A 17765-nucleotide genomic window follows, 5' to 3' on the forward strand; every position below is an offset into this window, starting at 1 on the left:
GTGTGGAGATTTTCTTTAAATTGTTTTTAAATGCTTGTTTTCACTTAAGCCCTTCTTATATTTTAACTTTGCTACGCTCCATGGCTGGCTGATGGAAAACAATTGCACAAGACGGAGAGGCACGCGGACTGCTTCTACTGCATATTGTGTACACTGCCTCCCTCTGACAACAGAGCTCTCTACATACAGACATACATGCTAAATCATAAATCCACTTAAGATGCAGAGAGAAGATCAAGGAAATCAGAACAAAACAATCAAAGTATGTGTCAAAAATAATATCCTTTTATAAAATGACAAAAACTTTTACTAAACATACCAGTTATTTTTGTGAGCTAGATGAAGGCAAACTTGTAAAGTGAGTGTGCCTCTGTTGAGGAAATGAGAGTAAAGTTGATCCTTTATGTATAAACTTCCCCTGCCGTACTGTTGGCCTGTAAAATAACAGTGGACAGGTGATGTAACTGTATCATGTATCATATTTAACTGGCACACTTTAAAATGATGGGTCTGCAGTAAGAAGGTCTCATTTTGTTAAAGTTCTGTTGTCTTACTTCCTCTCTTTATGTTTTCCAAACCTTTTCTGGTGGGAGGGTCTAAGACACAATGAGAGGATTGAGGAAATGAGAGCAAAGGAATCAAGGATGTACAAAGTGAAAAATGAGAAGAGGGAACATAATTTGTTTCTTTGTTTACTTAACGACTTCCTTGTTAGTAGTATTTCCTGGATGCCAAAGTTATTCTGTCTTTGGCCCAATGCAAAAGTCACTAGAATGTAAGCTGAATGAATGTTATTAGTAGATGTAAGTTGTGGGTTCCCTCTGATCATAAAGAAAGACCAGCATGTTTTATTAAACTGCTGAGGATCAAAAGAGTAGATGATGCACTCTACTAGTGGAGACATCAGCAGTTTGATACCTGACAAACAATAAAGCTGTCACAGAGAAATAAACTCATCTCTCCCAGAGACCACAACTCAGTACAGAACCTCTGCTCCAGGTTCAGCCTGCTGGGGACTGCTTATTCCAGACTGATGGTCAGGCTATTCTAAGTTGATTTCTCACACCCACATCGAAGGATTTGAAAAAATGTTTGCTCCCTTCCTGATTTCATTGTTTTGCATTTTTCACACTTAAACATTTAAGACCATTAAACAATGTAAATATGTATTTGTCTATTCTGGTGGGAGTCTAAGTTGACTGTTTGTCATTAGCAGATGTAAGTTATGGGTTTTCTCTGATCACTTGACCACATTCACTCATTCACACAGCATTTTATTCGATGCCCTAAATGCTTTCTAATATTCATGCACACACTCTGATGGATACATCAGGAGCAATCTGAGGTTCAGTGTCTTGCATTCAGAAACGTCAGCATGTGGACTGGTGGAGCCGGGGTGTGAACCATCAAACTTCAGACTAGTAGGCAATCTGCTCTACTGTTTGGAAAGTCGAGAGTCCAATCCCCAACAATGACAACAAAACTGTCAGGGAGAAATAAATTCATCTGTCTCTCAGAGACTTCAGCTCGGGGCCTACATCTTCCAGGCTGACACCCACAAAGATGATCAGCAGTATTACCAAGTTTATTTGTCACACACACATGTTATACTTAGCATCTTTGCTGTATTAGAGGAAGATGGTGTCTATCCATCTATGCATTTTCTTAGCCATTTTAGTGTTGGATGGTTTCTAGAGAATATACCACAGGAGAGAGTAGGGACAAGTCACCAGTCAAACGCAGAGTAAACACAGAGGAAAAGCAATCATTCACACTCACATTCACACCTTACAGCTAAATTAGATTCATGAGTTAATTTTTAATAGGACTGTGGGAGGAAGTATGTGTCAAAAACTATATCCTTTAAAAATTGCTTTTAATAGACAAACCAGTTAGTTTGTGAGCTAGATGAAGACCAACTGGTATAGTGAGTTTGTCTCCTTTGAGGAGATGACAGCAAAGGAATCACGGATGTATAAACTGAAAAATAAAAAGAGGGGAAATTTTTTTCCGTGCTGTCACTTTTTCCTGAATGGCAAAGTTAGTCTGTCTTTGGCCCAAACTCAAAAACATTCATTTATGCTGGGTGGAATATAGAACAACATTTCATTCAGTACACAACCTTCTCTGTTTATGACAAACTCAGTGGTTCAATCCCCAACAATCCTTATACCTGTCAGGGATAAATAAACTCCTCTCACTGTCATAGAAGAAAATGAAAAGTTATTATATTTGAACAATTTTGCCACATGAATTTATTTAAAAATAGGTCTAAAATTGGAAGTTGTCATGAATACTGTTATTCTCCTCTGGCATGTAAGAACATAAAAAGCTTTTTTTTTTTTTAAATTAGCCTGTTAAATAACAGTGGACAGGTGATGTATCTGTATCATGTATCATATTTAACTGGCACTGCTTTAAAATGATGGGTCTGCGGTAAGAAGGTCTCATTTTGTTAAAGTTCTGTTATCTTACTTCCTCTCTTTATGTCTTCCACACCTTTACTGGTGGGAGGGTCTAAGACACAATGAGAGGATTGAGGAAATGAGAGCAAAGGAATCAAGGATGTACAAAGTGAAAAATAAGAAGAGGGAACATAATTTGTTTCTTTGTTTACTTAACGACTTCCTTGTTAGTAGTATTTCCTGGATGCCAAAGTTATTGTATCTTTGGCCCAATGCAAAAGTCACTAGGCTGGAATATAGAGCAACTTTTTGAGTTGTTTCTAATAAAACAACTTTTTATAGGTTAAAAACACGTGTGAAGAGCTTGAGTGGTGGGAATGTAAGTTTAATGAAAATTATTAGCAGATGTAAGTTGTGGGTTTTCTCTGATCATTTGATCACTTTCAGTCATTCACACAGCATTTTATTATATGCCTTAAGTGCTTTCTAACATTCATGCACACACTCTGATGGATACATCAGGAGCAATCTAAAGTTCAGTAGCTTGCTTTCAGGAACCCCAGCTCCTCCAGGCGCCGGGGTGTGAATCATCAAACTTCAGACTAGTACGTAATCTGTTCTACTGTTTGGAAAGTCCCCCAAAACAAAAAAAAACGGTCTGGGAGAAATACATTCATCTGTCTCTCAGAGACCTCAGCTCAGGGCCTACATCTTCCGAGCTGACACCCACACTGATGGTCAACAGTATTACCACGTTTATTTGTCCCACGCAGATATATGTTATACTTTGCATCTTTGCTGTATTAGAGGAAAATGGTGTCTATCCATCAATTCATTTTCTTAGCCATTTTAGTGTTGGAGGGTTTCTAGGGCCTATACCACAGGAGAGAGTAAGGATATACCCAGGACAGGTCACCAGTCAAACACAGAGCAAGCAAAGAGGAAAAGCAATCATTCACCCTCACATTCACACTTAACAGCCAAATTAGATTAATCAGTTAATCAATTCTTTTTAAATTGGACTGTGGGAAGAACTATTTGTTTAAATTTGATAAGCAAGTGTCTGGTGTACTGAGGTCTAGTTTTCATCAGCTGCGCCTTATTTCTAAGCCTAAGCACTATGTTCCGCATAAAGACCTGGAGAAACTTATTCACGCATTTGTGACCTCCAGGTTGGATTACTGCAACTCTCTTTACATTGGCCTTTCCTCCTCCTTTCTCCCTTGCAGACTGTCCAGAATGCAGTGGCACGCCTTTTGACGGGTAGCAGGAAATTTTCCTCTATTACTCCTGTTCTTGCTGGCTTGCACCGGCTGCCAGTTAAGTAATAATAATAATGGATTGGATTTATATAGCGCTTTTCAAGGCACCCAAAGCGCTTTTACAATACCACTATTCATTCACTCTCACACACTGGTGGAGGCAAGCTATAGTTATAGCCACAGCTGCCCTGGGGCAGACTGACAGAAGCGAGGCTGCCATATCGCGCCATCGGCCCCTCTGACCAACACCAGTAGGCGGTAGGGTAAAGTGTCTTGCCCAAGGACACAACGACCAGGACAGAGAGCCCAGGGATCGAACCGGCGACCTTCCGGTTACAGATGCGCTTCCCAACCCCCTGAACTTTTATGTATCAATGACTGTCATGGTTTTTATATCTAATACATGCCGGGTCCTTTCCATTTTCCCATCTCCTTTTTTCCTATGTTATTTTGTTAAGCACCTTGGTATAACTTGTTTTTTTTGTGTGTGCTTTATAAATAAAGTTTATTATTATTAATGGCCATTGATCAATGGCCATGAGTACCATTCACAGAGAGTTGGGCAATGGCTGCGATTACAGCATTGTAAGATGATGAGAGATGTACCCTTTTAGACATTTAAACTACTCATCGTACTGAAACCAGGCTTCTGCAAAGCAAAATAAATCAATATTTTTGACCAATTATTAAATAATTTACTAATAGGGATTTAAGAGAGAGCAAAACCTAATTTTAAGTCTGATCTGATATACCAGATTATAAAGTACATTACTAGCAATCTGATCTAAATAAACAATGGACAGGTGAATCTGTGCCATGTGCTATATTTAGGGCTGCCACAAACGATTATTTTGATAGTCGACTAGTCACCGATTATTTTTGCGATTAGTCGACTAATCAGATAATGCATCCATTGGACATAAAACGTACAGCTTATTGCACCAGTATTAGCTTACAGCTTTAAGTGTTTTAAGGTATACGCTAACTAAAAATAACGACAAGATGATAGTTCATTAAATTTTAATGACATTTGCAGATTGTTTCAGTGGACTTTAATAAACTCCTTGCTATCTAAAATATAACAGGACACCGGAGTATATTCTCGAGCATCTCACACTTCTGATGATCAGTTGTCTGCTTGACGTTTATTCAGCTGTGTAAAAACTATGACTTTAATCTCAGCCAAACCGATTTACTCAGGAACAAATAAAATACTAAAAGAAACAAAAAAGCCAAATAATATCATTTTTAAGTTATCTAAGGCTACGTTCACACTGCAGGTCTTGATGCTCAATTCCGATTTTTTGATCAAATCCGATTTTTTTGTCTGCTTGTTCACACTACAAATAAAATGCGACAGCAAACGTGCTCTAGTGTGAACGCTCAAAGTGGCCCGCTTGCGCAAAAGAAGATGTCACACACAACGCGCTCTGTTTAGACCGAGAGCAAACAATATTGTTTGACTGATGGCTCCTAATATAAAGACTTCGGACTTTACGTTTCCCAATTTTTGCTTTATATTATTTTATTATTTACATAATAATGTAAATAACCTAATAATTATCCTTATTGCAGTGACTTATATCGTGTTTAACCTGAGTAGCGAAAGACGGCGGTGGGTTAGAAAACGATTTGCCGGGAGTCCGGTGTTCTCACCGGCTCTAGTGAGCCTTGAACCTCGGCTAACTATCGAGCTAGTGGGTAACAGACGTCTCCAAAAATGTCGGAGCGCTTTTGAAAATATGTGGTGTCTTGATAAACTGAGCAGATATTTGAGGTTTACACAGCTACATTCTCGCCTGAAAATATGTTAAACATGTATTTTGTGACCCAGAAAGAATAATAAGAGTAATATTAAAACTAACTAGCTGCCGCCATTGTTGGAAACTGAGCTGCGCTGCGCTATGAATTCTGGGACACAGCTTCTTCTTCTTCTGGGTTTAATGGCAGCTGGCATTCTTGTACATGCAGTGCTGCCATCTCCTGTTTCAGTCCGTTATTACACTCTTAAATCCTACTATTTATTCCTGCTGCTTTTGGGATCTAACAAAGCTTCAAACGACCTGTCGACTATTAAATTAGTAGTCGACGATTTTAATAGTAGACGTAATCGTGACTAGTCGACTAATCGTGGCAGCCCTAGCTATATTTATCTGACATTGTCTTATTTTGTCTCATTTTATGAATGTCTCATGTTCTTAAATGTCTGTTATTTTAGCCCCTCTCTCTGAAAGTCTTCCTCACTTTGTGTGCATACTTCTCTGTTTGGAGTACTCCTAGAGTATTTAAAAGTAGAATGGGAGGGAGAGCCTTCAGTTTTCAGGCCCCTCTTCTGTGGAACCAGCTTCCAGTTTGGATTCGGGAGACAGACACTATCTCTACTTTTAAGATTAGGCTTAAAACTTTCCTTTTTGCTAAAGCATATAGTTAGGGCTGGACCAGGTGACCCTGAATCCTCCCTTAGTTATGCTGCAATAGATGTAGGCTGCCGGGGGATTCCCATGATGAATTGAGTTTTTCCTTTCCAGTCACCTTTCCCACTCACTATGTATTAACAGACCTCTCTGTATTAAATCATATCTGTTATTAATCTCTGTCTCTCTTCCACAGCATGTCTTTATCCTGTCTTCCTTCTCTCACCCCAACCGGTCGCAGCAGATGGCCGCCCCTCCCTGAGCCTGGTTCTGCCGGAGGTTTCTTCCTGTTAAAAGGGAGTTTTTCCTTCCCACTGTCGCCAAAGTGCTTGCTCATAGGGGGTCATATGATTGTTGGGTTTTTCTCTGTATCTATGAAGCGCCTTGAGGCGACCTTTGTTGTGATTTGGCGCTATATAAATAAAATTGAATTGAATTGAATTGAATTGAATTGAATTGAATTGAATTCTGAGAGACTGAGATGTGGTGAAGTGATTGAAGTGATTGAGGACATTAGAGCAAAGGAATCAAGGATGTAGGAACTGAAAAATAAGAAGAGGGGGAAGAATTTGTTTTTAGGTGTTGTCTTGACTATTATCTCTCTATCAACATTTCCTGGATGACAAAGTTAACCTGTCTTTAGCTCAAAGTCAAACGTCTGAGCTATTGGCTGTTTGTAGAACATCAGTTGAGTCTAAAAAGCTTTTTGAAGATTAAAAATACATGCAAGTAGTGTAGGTTGAATGAATGTTATTACCCTATGTAAGTTAGGGAGGGCAGTTGTAGAGAACACATTTAGAAAGTTTGATGATAAAAACAGGTCAATATTTCAAAAATCTCAAAAGGTAATCCGAGTGGCCTAATGACCAATCAAATTAAGCTGTTTATGACAATCAATTTATCTTTTAGGAATCAATAAAAGCATTTCAGCATTGCCATGCAAAGTATTTAGCAAAAAAAAAGTTTATCAATGGAAGACTGTATTTTTTATTGACTTTGCTGTAGCAGAAATAGAGATTTCTCTGACTGGGCAATGTTTTTCCAATTTTCAGTTGCCTAGTTGTTGAGCCTGTGTGTGAATTTTAGCTTTGGCTTCCTTTTGTGCACTGACAAGAATGACATATGGTATGGTCTTCTGCTGCTAAACCCCATGTGCTTCAGGTTCAACATGTTGTGCATTCAAAGATTCTTTTCTGTATATCTTGGTTGTAACAAGTGGTTATTTAAATTACTGTTCTCTTTCTATCAGCTTGAAGATACCTCTGGTATCAACAAGGTATTTTTCAGAAGACCACCACTCACTGGATATTCCTCGTTTCCAGACCATTAGCTGTAAACTCTAGATATGGTTGCATTGGAATATTCTAGTAGATCAGCAGTTTCTGAAATATTCAGACCAGCCTTTCCGGCACAAATAACCGTAACACATTCGTACCTAAATTGTTTTTTTTCCCTCTTATTCTCAGTTTGAGGTAAATGCATGTTTTGTGGGAAGTTTAATTCATCATTTTATACATGTACATTGGGATTTGGGACCCTGTGTTTCATGTCTTTAATCTGCAACACAGTGGAAAACTTTGGACTAAATCTTCAGAGGAAGTTCACTGTAAAAAGCTTTTACAAGAAATCAGCTGATCCTAAGGGAAACTGAAAGTGTTCACCCAACAGTTTAAAAAGGTTGATCGGAGTCCTCCTGGACTGCATTCCCATAAGGACTTACGAAAGACTGCCTTACAGTATTTATGCACAGTAGTGAGAGAATAATTTTACTATATGTACTACAGAATTAGAAAAAAAAACTGGATTACAGCACAGCATGTTTGCTACAGGCATATCACCTTTATAAAGGTAGGCTGTTTTAAACTTTTCTTTTATCAGTGATTTTTTGTGGATATTAACAAAACCCCAAAACTAACTTTTGGGTCAACAAAGGAATAAAAAAAAGAGAGACATGCAGTAAGAATAGCATTCATTTTAAATAAAAGAGAAAAAAATGAATACTTAAATAAAAGGTTAAGGCCTATTCATTTTCATTTAGTATTTTTTAACATGTAATTCTATTTTCTTGTTTGTATTTTGAGCATTTTTTGAGTCATGGTAAAAATGTAACTGTAAATACTGACAAGAAGGAAATATTATTGTTAATATTGGTAGTAGTACTAACAGTATGTAGTTTAAACAAAGGAGTTTATATTTTCTAAGACAACCAGATCTGCATTATTTGTCAATATGCATTGTCTGAGGCATTCCTAGAGTAAATTGGTCCATATACGATGATCCAATTCATGTTAAAATATATATATATATATATAAACACAGATCAGTGTGTAAAACATTGATATGCACTGTTTATGCACAGATTTGTATGTAAGCAGTGTGTAACTTAAGCATATTGTTTTTGTTGGAGACAAAAAGTCCCAAATCCACAAGGCTTCTTAACAGAAAAGAGAGTGAGACAAAAATAGTGAACACAGACAATGTGAAAACAGTGTGTTAGACTAATGTGTCCAGGTGTGTGGGTCCACAAGTTTGGGGGCCCAGGGCTACACAGGAGCCTAAAATACATGGCCGATTTTTTGATGACAGTTTAAATTGCCCACTTGATGAAGGAGAAGGACATAGATGGTTGGCTTTTTCAAAAAGTAACAAATAGTCTTTGAGGTAGAAAAAGTTAATACTTCCTTATTATTAATTCCAAAAGGTTGATTCTGTTCATCTGGACGTAGCATTTTCAGTGGGATTTACTTACCTGGATGACTGAGCATGCATCAAGTCTTCCTTATCATTAATGTTAACAGAAAGAAGTTGCCTGGATAATCTGAAGCAAGAATTGGCTGACAGTCTGCAACAACAATGGAGGTAAAACAAATGAAGCAGAAATACTGTCCCCATAACATAATGTTTATGTAATAATACAAAGTTAGCGCCACAATTTGTTAGACAAAAACACACGTTTTGTAGTTCTGTCTCTGAAAATGGATTTAAGTCAAACAACCAATATTTGATTTAGGTTTAATTTAAAATGTTATTCATTCATTTGTATTAACTGTTTAGGAATTACAGACATTTTTATATGTAGTTTCAGTTCACAGCAGTCAAAAATATTTGGCCAAACTGGCATAATTTTAAATATAAGGATTGTTTTTAATACTTGGATAAAAATCATTTGCAGTTAATGACAGTCTGACATCTGGCACCTGCTGGACATCACCAAATGCTCTGTTTCCTCCCTTGAGCCATTATCCATTTTACAGCATTTGGCTGAATCTGAGCAGAGAGTATAGTCTGGTATACTTCAGAATTTATCCTGCTGCTGCTGTTAGCAGTCTCATTGTCAGGAACCTCGTGGAGTAATCTGGGTCCAAAACTCCATCCGCTTCAGGTCCCAAAGTCAAACGAACACTGCGGCATCACTGAGAGTTAAAAACTGTCTAAATTCTCTCATCTTTAGTAAAATGATCAGCATTGCTGCTTGACCAGGTGTAACAATTAAGTTTAACATCCAGGCATCCATGTAAACAGAGTGTATTAAATTTAACAGAGTTAGAAGTTAGCAGAAAGTTAGCAGGAAGTTAGCTCGCTAGTTTCCACCTAAACATGATATACCATGTTCTGACTTAGAGATTTCTGAAAAAATTTAAACGTGCACCTTCGCTATCACTTCCAGCATAAATGAAGACAGAAAACTAAGCAACAGTGACTTTTGTAGTCAACTAAAATTGGACTAGCTGGTATATAATGATGTGCTAGTGACACAGCTATGTTAGCATGACATAAACACAGTGAAGCTGGACAATGAACTTTTTCCTGCTTTATTAAACTTAATGTGAGGGTTCCCGATGGTTGAAACAAATGCAATCACATGACAGGATGCTGTAAATGAACCAAACATAAGTCAAGAGAAAAACTGAGATAATCCATTTACAATACGAGGCTAGTCATTAATATACTGCAACAACACGGGAATAGAGCAGCTGCAAGAGAATTCAACATTATTGAATCAATGGTACAGAAGTGGAGGAAGCAAGAAGAATGAGTTGAGTAAAGTTTGACTTATCTGACTGCTTTGTTTTGCTTAATGCGCCTTTCATACATATGGCGCACATCAGCGGTGTGCCTTATGTATGAAAACAGACCCATTCATCGACAGTGCGCCTTGTAATTCGGTGTGCCTTATGGTCCGAAAAATACGGTAATATGTTTCAGATCATGAGCTGTTTCTCTCCTCCCCCATTTTTTTATCTTCTCTCTTTCAGATATTTTCTAGCAAAGTCTAATCTGTCAATTGTGGTGGAAAATTTAACAATAACCTGCAACACACCCAGCGAGCTTGATTTGAAGTGGGTTTAATAAACACATTGCAATGTGGAGAGAGCATCCCAGTGAAACACCAGGACCATCTCTGAATTGTGGCCGCCGCCCTTACATCTTATATACAGACACACAGACAAAGAACACAAACTCTTACATGTTGGCCCCTCTCACGGAGAGGGAGGGGGGGGGGCACCTCCTCCCTCACAGAGAGAATTATGACCTTGTTTTCTACTTGGCCATAACCTAAGGATTTACATCCCTGATAAGCAGAAGGAGTCCCACTATCTTTTTAACGTCTCCCATTACAATGGCCTCACTGTGTTAACTTTCCACATGCATGTAAACTAGTGACAGGAGTGCTCTTACTATAGTAAAGTGAGAAAGTGATATTACTATAACTAATGTGATATGATTAAATATGTGATTAATACATGACAAAATAAATCTTATTGTTCTTGACTGTTATCAGTGGTTTGCACGTTGTTTTAAACTCTTTATTTCCATTCATGAAGATATCTCTTGATTTTAGAATTTGACAATGACACACCTACCTCCTTGGTAGGTTTTGTTAGATGTTTTTGTTCATCATGGAAATAATTCTGTCATTATTCAGTTTAGTTACTAGTTACTGACAGTTGATTGTTTGATTTAAAATTCCCTTTGGTGATATACAGAAGCAAAACTACAAAAATTGTGTCTTCGTCCAAAAAATTGTGGAGCTGACTGTATTTTTATATTTTCTATATGTTCTTGTTTGGTTTTTAATTTTTGAAATAATTTGTCAAAAGGTAATCAATAATGAAGATAACTATTTTGAGCTATACTGTGAAGAAGTAAAGGACCCTACATCAGCACCACATTCTACCTGTCAACAGATTGTTACAGGAGGTGAAAGTCCTATTTATACTTTTCATTGCCACAGCAAAATGCATACAATGTAAATTGATTCTGTAAGTAAAAACATTGGCAATATAATCACAATTTCTATTATTATTCCCACAGTTCCTTCGTGTCATGTGAAAACAACATTGTACAATATCAGCAGTAAGTTAGTGCCTCAACATTTAGACACTCCCACTGGTGAATTGGAGAGCTACATTATGACAAGTTGCAGTAAGTAAAATATCCAGTTATATGCATATCTTCATAAATAAATGGTCATAAATAAAATGTAAAAATATGTTGAAAATTTGGATGGCATAACCCCATAATTTTTAGACAGGTGCAAATCACAACAATGTCCTAATGATCTGAGAACTTAAAGAGAAGTTCTCCAGAGGCATGGGTCATGTGCCTCACCAACTACATTGTGGAGCAGTTCCATAGTGTAGGTGGCGACCTCACCTGATGAGGACCCTCTAAAGACTAACTGTTCACCAGCAACAAACGGGTGTTTTGCAATAATTTTTTAACAGCATTTTTTTAAATGCAGTGTTTTCAGCGGGAGAAATGTTTTGTCACTCATTCAAGTGACTTCTTCAGTCTCAAGTAACTGCAGGTTTCCCCAACCTTATTAACAGTACATTTGCATAATGACTGAAACTAGCACTAGTGGTGAACAGTGGGCTGTGAGGTCAGTTTCTTGATCATTAATGTGAAAATTGTCATTATCATTGATCAGCTACCACTGAACATAGACCATTGACCAATGAACATCAGTACTCATCACAGTGAGTGACTGCAAATACAGCATTGTAAGATGGTGAAAGATGTACCCTTAGGCTCCCTCCTAGATTCAGAGATGGTGTTTTTCTTTTGACGTATATGGCCTCCTTGACTCCGCGCTCAAACGAGCATCCCTCCCTATTCAGGACGTGTATGTCTACATCATTGAAAGAGTGTCCACTGGTCTGTAGGTGTAAATAGACTGCAGAGTCCTGGCCTGACGAGGTAGCTTTTCTGTGTGTACAGTACATTACTCTGTGTCGGGCGACCCGATCCTTTGGGTGGACCAATTTTTGGCGCATCGTGTTTTGGGGTTTAAAACCACAGAGAGGCAGTGTTTAGAGAATATTCGTCTCAGCTGTTCTGATATTCCTGACACATTTGGGATCACTAAAGATTTTCGCTTAGGCAGTTATCCTTCTCTCCTGGATCAGGTGGAGCTTTCTTTAGGTGCCTTCCTAGCTTTGACAAATGTCCAGCTGGGATAACCACATTTACTCTGGGCCTTCTTGATCTGATGTTCTTCTGCTTCCCTGGCCACTGTGACTGTGGGGATGGTGTTCGCTCGTTATGTGTAGGTTTATGGTACACATCAGCTTTTAGATGTCCCCCATTACTGATGGAAATCTCACAGTCTAAGAAGGCTAACCTGCCACTTTTCATATCCTCCCTGGTGAATTTGGTATGTTGGTCCACTGATTTAATGTGATCAGTGAATTGTGGTACATCCTGAGATTTGATTTTCACCCAGCTGTCATACACATACCTGACCAATAACTTGGTGGTGTTCCAGGGTAGGATAACAAAGCCCTCTTGAGAGAAGAGAGAGTCAGTGAGTGTGATGGAGCTCTATAGAAACAGACATTAGGCATTTGGGTTCTTTTCATTGTGTTGTTTTCTGTGTTATTTGCTGAGATTTGAATGTGGCATCCTGCTTGGGATTACTCTAATGACCCTAATATCACTGAAAAAGCACAGACTTGCTGTATTCAAGAATTGTTGGAATTTTTTTATTAACACATTCGTTCAAGAGTTGTGGGAGTTGGACCTAGGACTGATGGTTTTAATGGGTTAAACTGAAATCTAAACCTGACAGGAAAGCAGCGCAAAAGCTTTAAATGTGAATGTGAAGATTTATAAGTGATTTAGAAGTTTTACAGCAGTGTTTTGGACACACTGGAGGCAATTAATAGCTGCTTTAGTAAAACAAGAAAATGGGGCATTACAATAATCCAAACCCGAGGAGATGTTACTTTGACACAATATTATGATCGGCAATATTTAATAAATGGAAAAATAACCGCCAAAAAAGAAGAGTAGTTCTGAGTCAAAAATTTATCAAAAAAAATTACCCCACGGTTCCACATGTTAGCTTTTATGAAGGATAAAAATGACCTAAATTGCTGTCTGGGTTGAGCACTAATGCTCTCATGAGCAATACTAAGACACACTGTCATAAATGCATTATGTTATAAAAAAGTTAGTTGCCATTCTATGGAAAGCCAGGACTACCATAATTAATGAATTAAATACACCATTAAATAATTAATTAAATGTGGCAATAATTAATTAAAATTGGAAATAATTAGTTAAAATTGGGAATAATTAATTAAGTAAATATTTCTGACACATTTAATTAATTATTTATTTATTTCACATTTAAATTAATTATTGCCACATTTAAATTATTATTTAATGGTGTATTTAATTAATTCATTTTGGCACAGTTGACTCCTTCAGGTCTCACCATGAACTTATTTTATCTGTCAACCTCACCCATCAAACGCATGGGTCGGGTTAACGCTGATCGAGTCAAAACCATTGCTTTGGCCTGGTAGCCATTGTTATTAACAACTGGCATGTGGAAACTAACAGAACTGAACCCTGTTTGTGCGTCACCAAATACTGTTTTAATATTTTTTAGCCAAGAATGTAGTGGTTTAATCTTCAGATATCTGGTCAGTTTGTCAAGATACAGCCTCTTTGCAAAAGTGCTTTGATGATTTCGGAGATAGTCTCGCGGCAAAGCGTGGGATAGACCCGCTCACCTCGCAAGCAATCGAGATGTTATTACCACAGACAAAGCACAGGCCCCGGTACACAGCTGCCATAACCCCCGCTATACACTGACTTCCAGTGTTGGTCAAGTTACTTGAAAAAAGTAATCAGTAACTAATTACTGATTACTTCCCCAAAAAAGTAATCCCGTTACTTTACTGATTACTTATTTTCAAAAGTAATTAATTACTTAGTTACTTTTTAAAAACACGATTTACAACCTGAATAGGTGATAAAGCGATAGATCTTTCAGCCCAATTCTACTTTTTCTGCATAATCCATCATACAAAATGTAATCAAATGGAAAAGTCTCTTTTTTTAACTCGTTTTATTCGTTTTAATCTTTTAACTTCACGCATCAAGTAAAAATTTAATTATATGCAACATTCACTGACAACGAACATTTAAACCTATTTTCTGCACATTCCAGCACATAAAATAAAATATTTTTTGTGTTTACACTCAGTCTTTCAAATAGATGGAAGTAAAACACAGCAGAAAATAAATAAAGTCAAAGACTCAGCGGTCCTTTTGCTCTATTTTCACCTGTAAAGCAGGAGTGGGGTAGGCGGAGGTTTGCCCTGGTGCAGATGTGCCGCAGCGGTCAGTGGAAGAATTGGGCAGTTTCTCTATGAGTTTCCCATTATGTCATAGTGCACTCAGTGCTTGCTTGGAAGTTTAGGGGGTTTTTTCGCTGTAAAAAGAAGTTTTCTTCCCACGCACAACGGACACTAATGTTTTTGTCACTTTTTATGGAATCAAACTCAAAATAAGGTCAGTACTTCCACGCTTTAAACGCTGCACGCTCATACTCTCTCCCGCACTCGATATATTATCCATTGTTGATCTGCACACAGCTGCTGTCATGAACGTCGCACTCACTTACGTCACTGTCATGAGACACACTCGCAAAAAAAAATCACGGTTTTAGTAACGCAGTAACGCAGCGTTCCTACAGGAAAGTAACGGTAATCTAATTACCGTTTTTGCGATAGTAATCCCTTACTTTACTTGTTACTCGTTAAAAAAGTAATCAGATTACAGTAACACGTTACTAACGCGTTACTGTGGGCAGTAATGGGCGGGTTTTTATTTCATGATGTTCTTATGTGTCATACGTGTTTCAGTCGCCAATTCTGCATTATAACTAACATTAAAAACATGTTTAAGGAGGAGAGATCTTTGGGTTTTTGTTCAATAATCAGCGTGACCTGTGTATAAATGCATAAACTTTATTAAAAGAAATAATGTTGGTGTTTCCGTGATGTAGTAACTGTTAGGTTTAACTGTACAAAGGTTGTTCGACACTATGAAACACATACAGACTTCATGATGTTTGGCTAATATTTTTATTGTGAATATTAATCATGAGGGTAAACGGCCCTCTACACCACGGAGCAAGGTCAGCATATCCACGATATCTTCAGCTGAGTTAACCCAGAGTTTCCCAGCTGACTAATCTAACGGTCATCTACGAATAATTCACGGGTCATATCAATGTGATTTAACAGAAAATCATCCTTATTACTGCCAACTATTCCAGAGACGTGAAAATATACAATATAAAGAACAAAAATATAGCAGTCGAACGCAACACTGTTGTAACAGAGAGCGATCGTGGCTCAAGAGTTGGGAGTTCGCCTTGTAATCAGAAGGTTGCCGGTGTCCGGCAGCCTCGCCTCTGCCAGTGCGCCCCAGGCTACAATGTAGCTTGCCATCACCAGTGTGTGACTGTGTGTGTGAATGGGTGGATGACTGGTTATGTAAAGCACTTTGGGGTCCTTAGGGACTAGTAAAGCACTATACAAACACAGGCCCTTTACAGGCCATGAACGTGTTTGTCACAGATCAAAGTGGAATGGATGTGATTGGTTGAACAGGTGTTTGTGATCTGTGTTATCTGCATTTTCTCAGCGTAAGAGACTCAACAGCAGATTAGAATAACATTAGTATATTTAATAAATCACCAAATGAATACACGCAAGAAACGATCAAACCTGTGCTGGGTCTGCGCTTCCACAGGCCTCGCTGGTTTAGAAACTTATCCCGTTAACGAAGCAAGGAAGCAAGAGGCACAGCTTTAACCGGTTTTTACTTGCTACCAAGGGAGGCTGGTTGGAACCAGGCTCTTGGAGCTGAACGCTCCTCACCTGTCTCCTAGCCAACTTCAAATAAAGAGCCTTCCTTGCAGCCTTTTATTCTGAGAACACAAGCACCACCCACTGTAAAAAAAAAACCCTACGGTCACAAAAGTTTAAAACACTGCGTGTGTGTGTGTGTGCATGTATATGCGAGCATCTGCATGTGTGTGTGTGTGTGTGTGTGTGTGTAGGTGCATGTGAGTGTGTTTGTGTTTGGGGGTGCGTTTGTGTGACCTCCTGCTCACCAAAAGGGTCATAAAGGCAGGAAGTTTACTAAACAAGAAAACAGAACCCTCCCATAGGATGTCCCTATAAAACACTGCAGCCTCCTCCACCATTCAACAGGCTGGGGGTCAGATACAAAGGATATCTGAAATCATACAATTTGAACCAAGACTTACAAATTTAAGTAACACAATGACAACATTTAACAATTTCACCAAAACACCTGTTCTGACAATTTGAGTTTGTATTTCCTCAGCTGCTGTTTAAATGTTTGAGAGCGAAGATTAGATATAAAACAAACGTCAAACATAGTCTACGCTCACATTTGATATGAGGCCAGCACGTATAGTGGCTGTGTCCTGTTTTAAGATCATATATGTAAAATATCATATATGTAAAATTGTTGTCTGACCTGCATCGATCCAGCCGCTCAGAGTCCGTGGTTACCATGGTTACTGCATAAGCAGCTGTAATTTAAACAGCTGGCAATGCGGAAACCTACCGGCGACATGAATGTTTATGTTTTTCATTGCAAAATAACTGTATTTAATTAATTTATTATGTCAGTCCTGGCGTTCCACAACCCAGTACTGTGGAAATAACATAGGACTTAACAAAGAACCTTTTGGCACACAACAAGATAAAACACCAACATCTAACCACAAATACCCCACCAAAACAAAAACAATTCTATCAGCAAGATATGAAGTGAACCAATCCAAGACAGGCCTGGAAATCCCTACCATGTGGTTTAACCCATGAATCAAAATCAGTAGTCAGCAGTATCAAAGGGGGAGCTAAGGTCCAGCAAAAAAGGACTGAACAATGACCCTTATCTGAAGCCACCATTTGAGACTTGTAACTTTCTAAAACCAGACTGAAATATTATCAAGAATGTCATATATCTCCAAAATGTTATTCTATTGTGTCCCAAAACCCATTTTTTATATTTATCTTTTGGTGATAAAAGAAAGTTTTGACGTCGGCTCATGCACATGACTGTCTCTGAGAGTTATATTTTCACTGAAACCATTAATTTTATTAAGGAAATTTTTCAAAAGTTAATTGCAGTTGTTGGTGTGTGTAAATGATGTTGTGAGAGAAACAAAATTAGCCAGTGTGTTGAAGAAGACTCTCCTTTTTCCTAAAGAAATGAACAAAAACTAAGAACAAAAGATAGATGAACTGATAGTTTTCATTTTGAATCCAGGTTCAGAGGTTGGCATCTCCTGTCTCTGAAATTACTGTTTTTGCACACTGATAGCATTAAGCATAACAAAC

The 17765-nt window shown here is 38.1% G+C and overlaps 1 long non-coding RNA gene across 1 annotated transcript in view; it reads right to left on the reverse strand.

The window, feature by feature from the left end:
• LOC146523192 (uncharacterized) overlaps positions 1–4080 on the reverse strand; it is a 123609-nt gene extending 119529 nt beyond the window's left edge. Inside the window, exon 1 of the long non-coding RNA XR_014871508.1 lies at positions 3911–4080. This is a non-coding gene — a long non-coding RNA (uncharacterized LOC146523192). The remainder of the gene's footprint in view (positions 1–3910) is intronic.
• Positions 4081–17765: the final 13685 nt, after the last annotated feature.

Source organism: Neolamprologus multifasciatus, chromosome 3 (assembly GCF_963576455.1).
Source record: "Neolamprologus multifasciatus chromosome 3, fNeoMul1.2, whole genome shotgun sequence".
Classification (NCBI taxonomy): Eukaryota; Metazoa; Chordata; class Actinopteri; order Cichliformes; family Cichlidae; genus Neolamprologus; species Neolamprologus multifasciatus.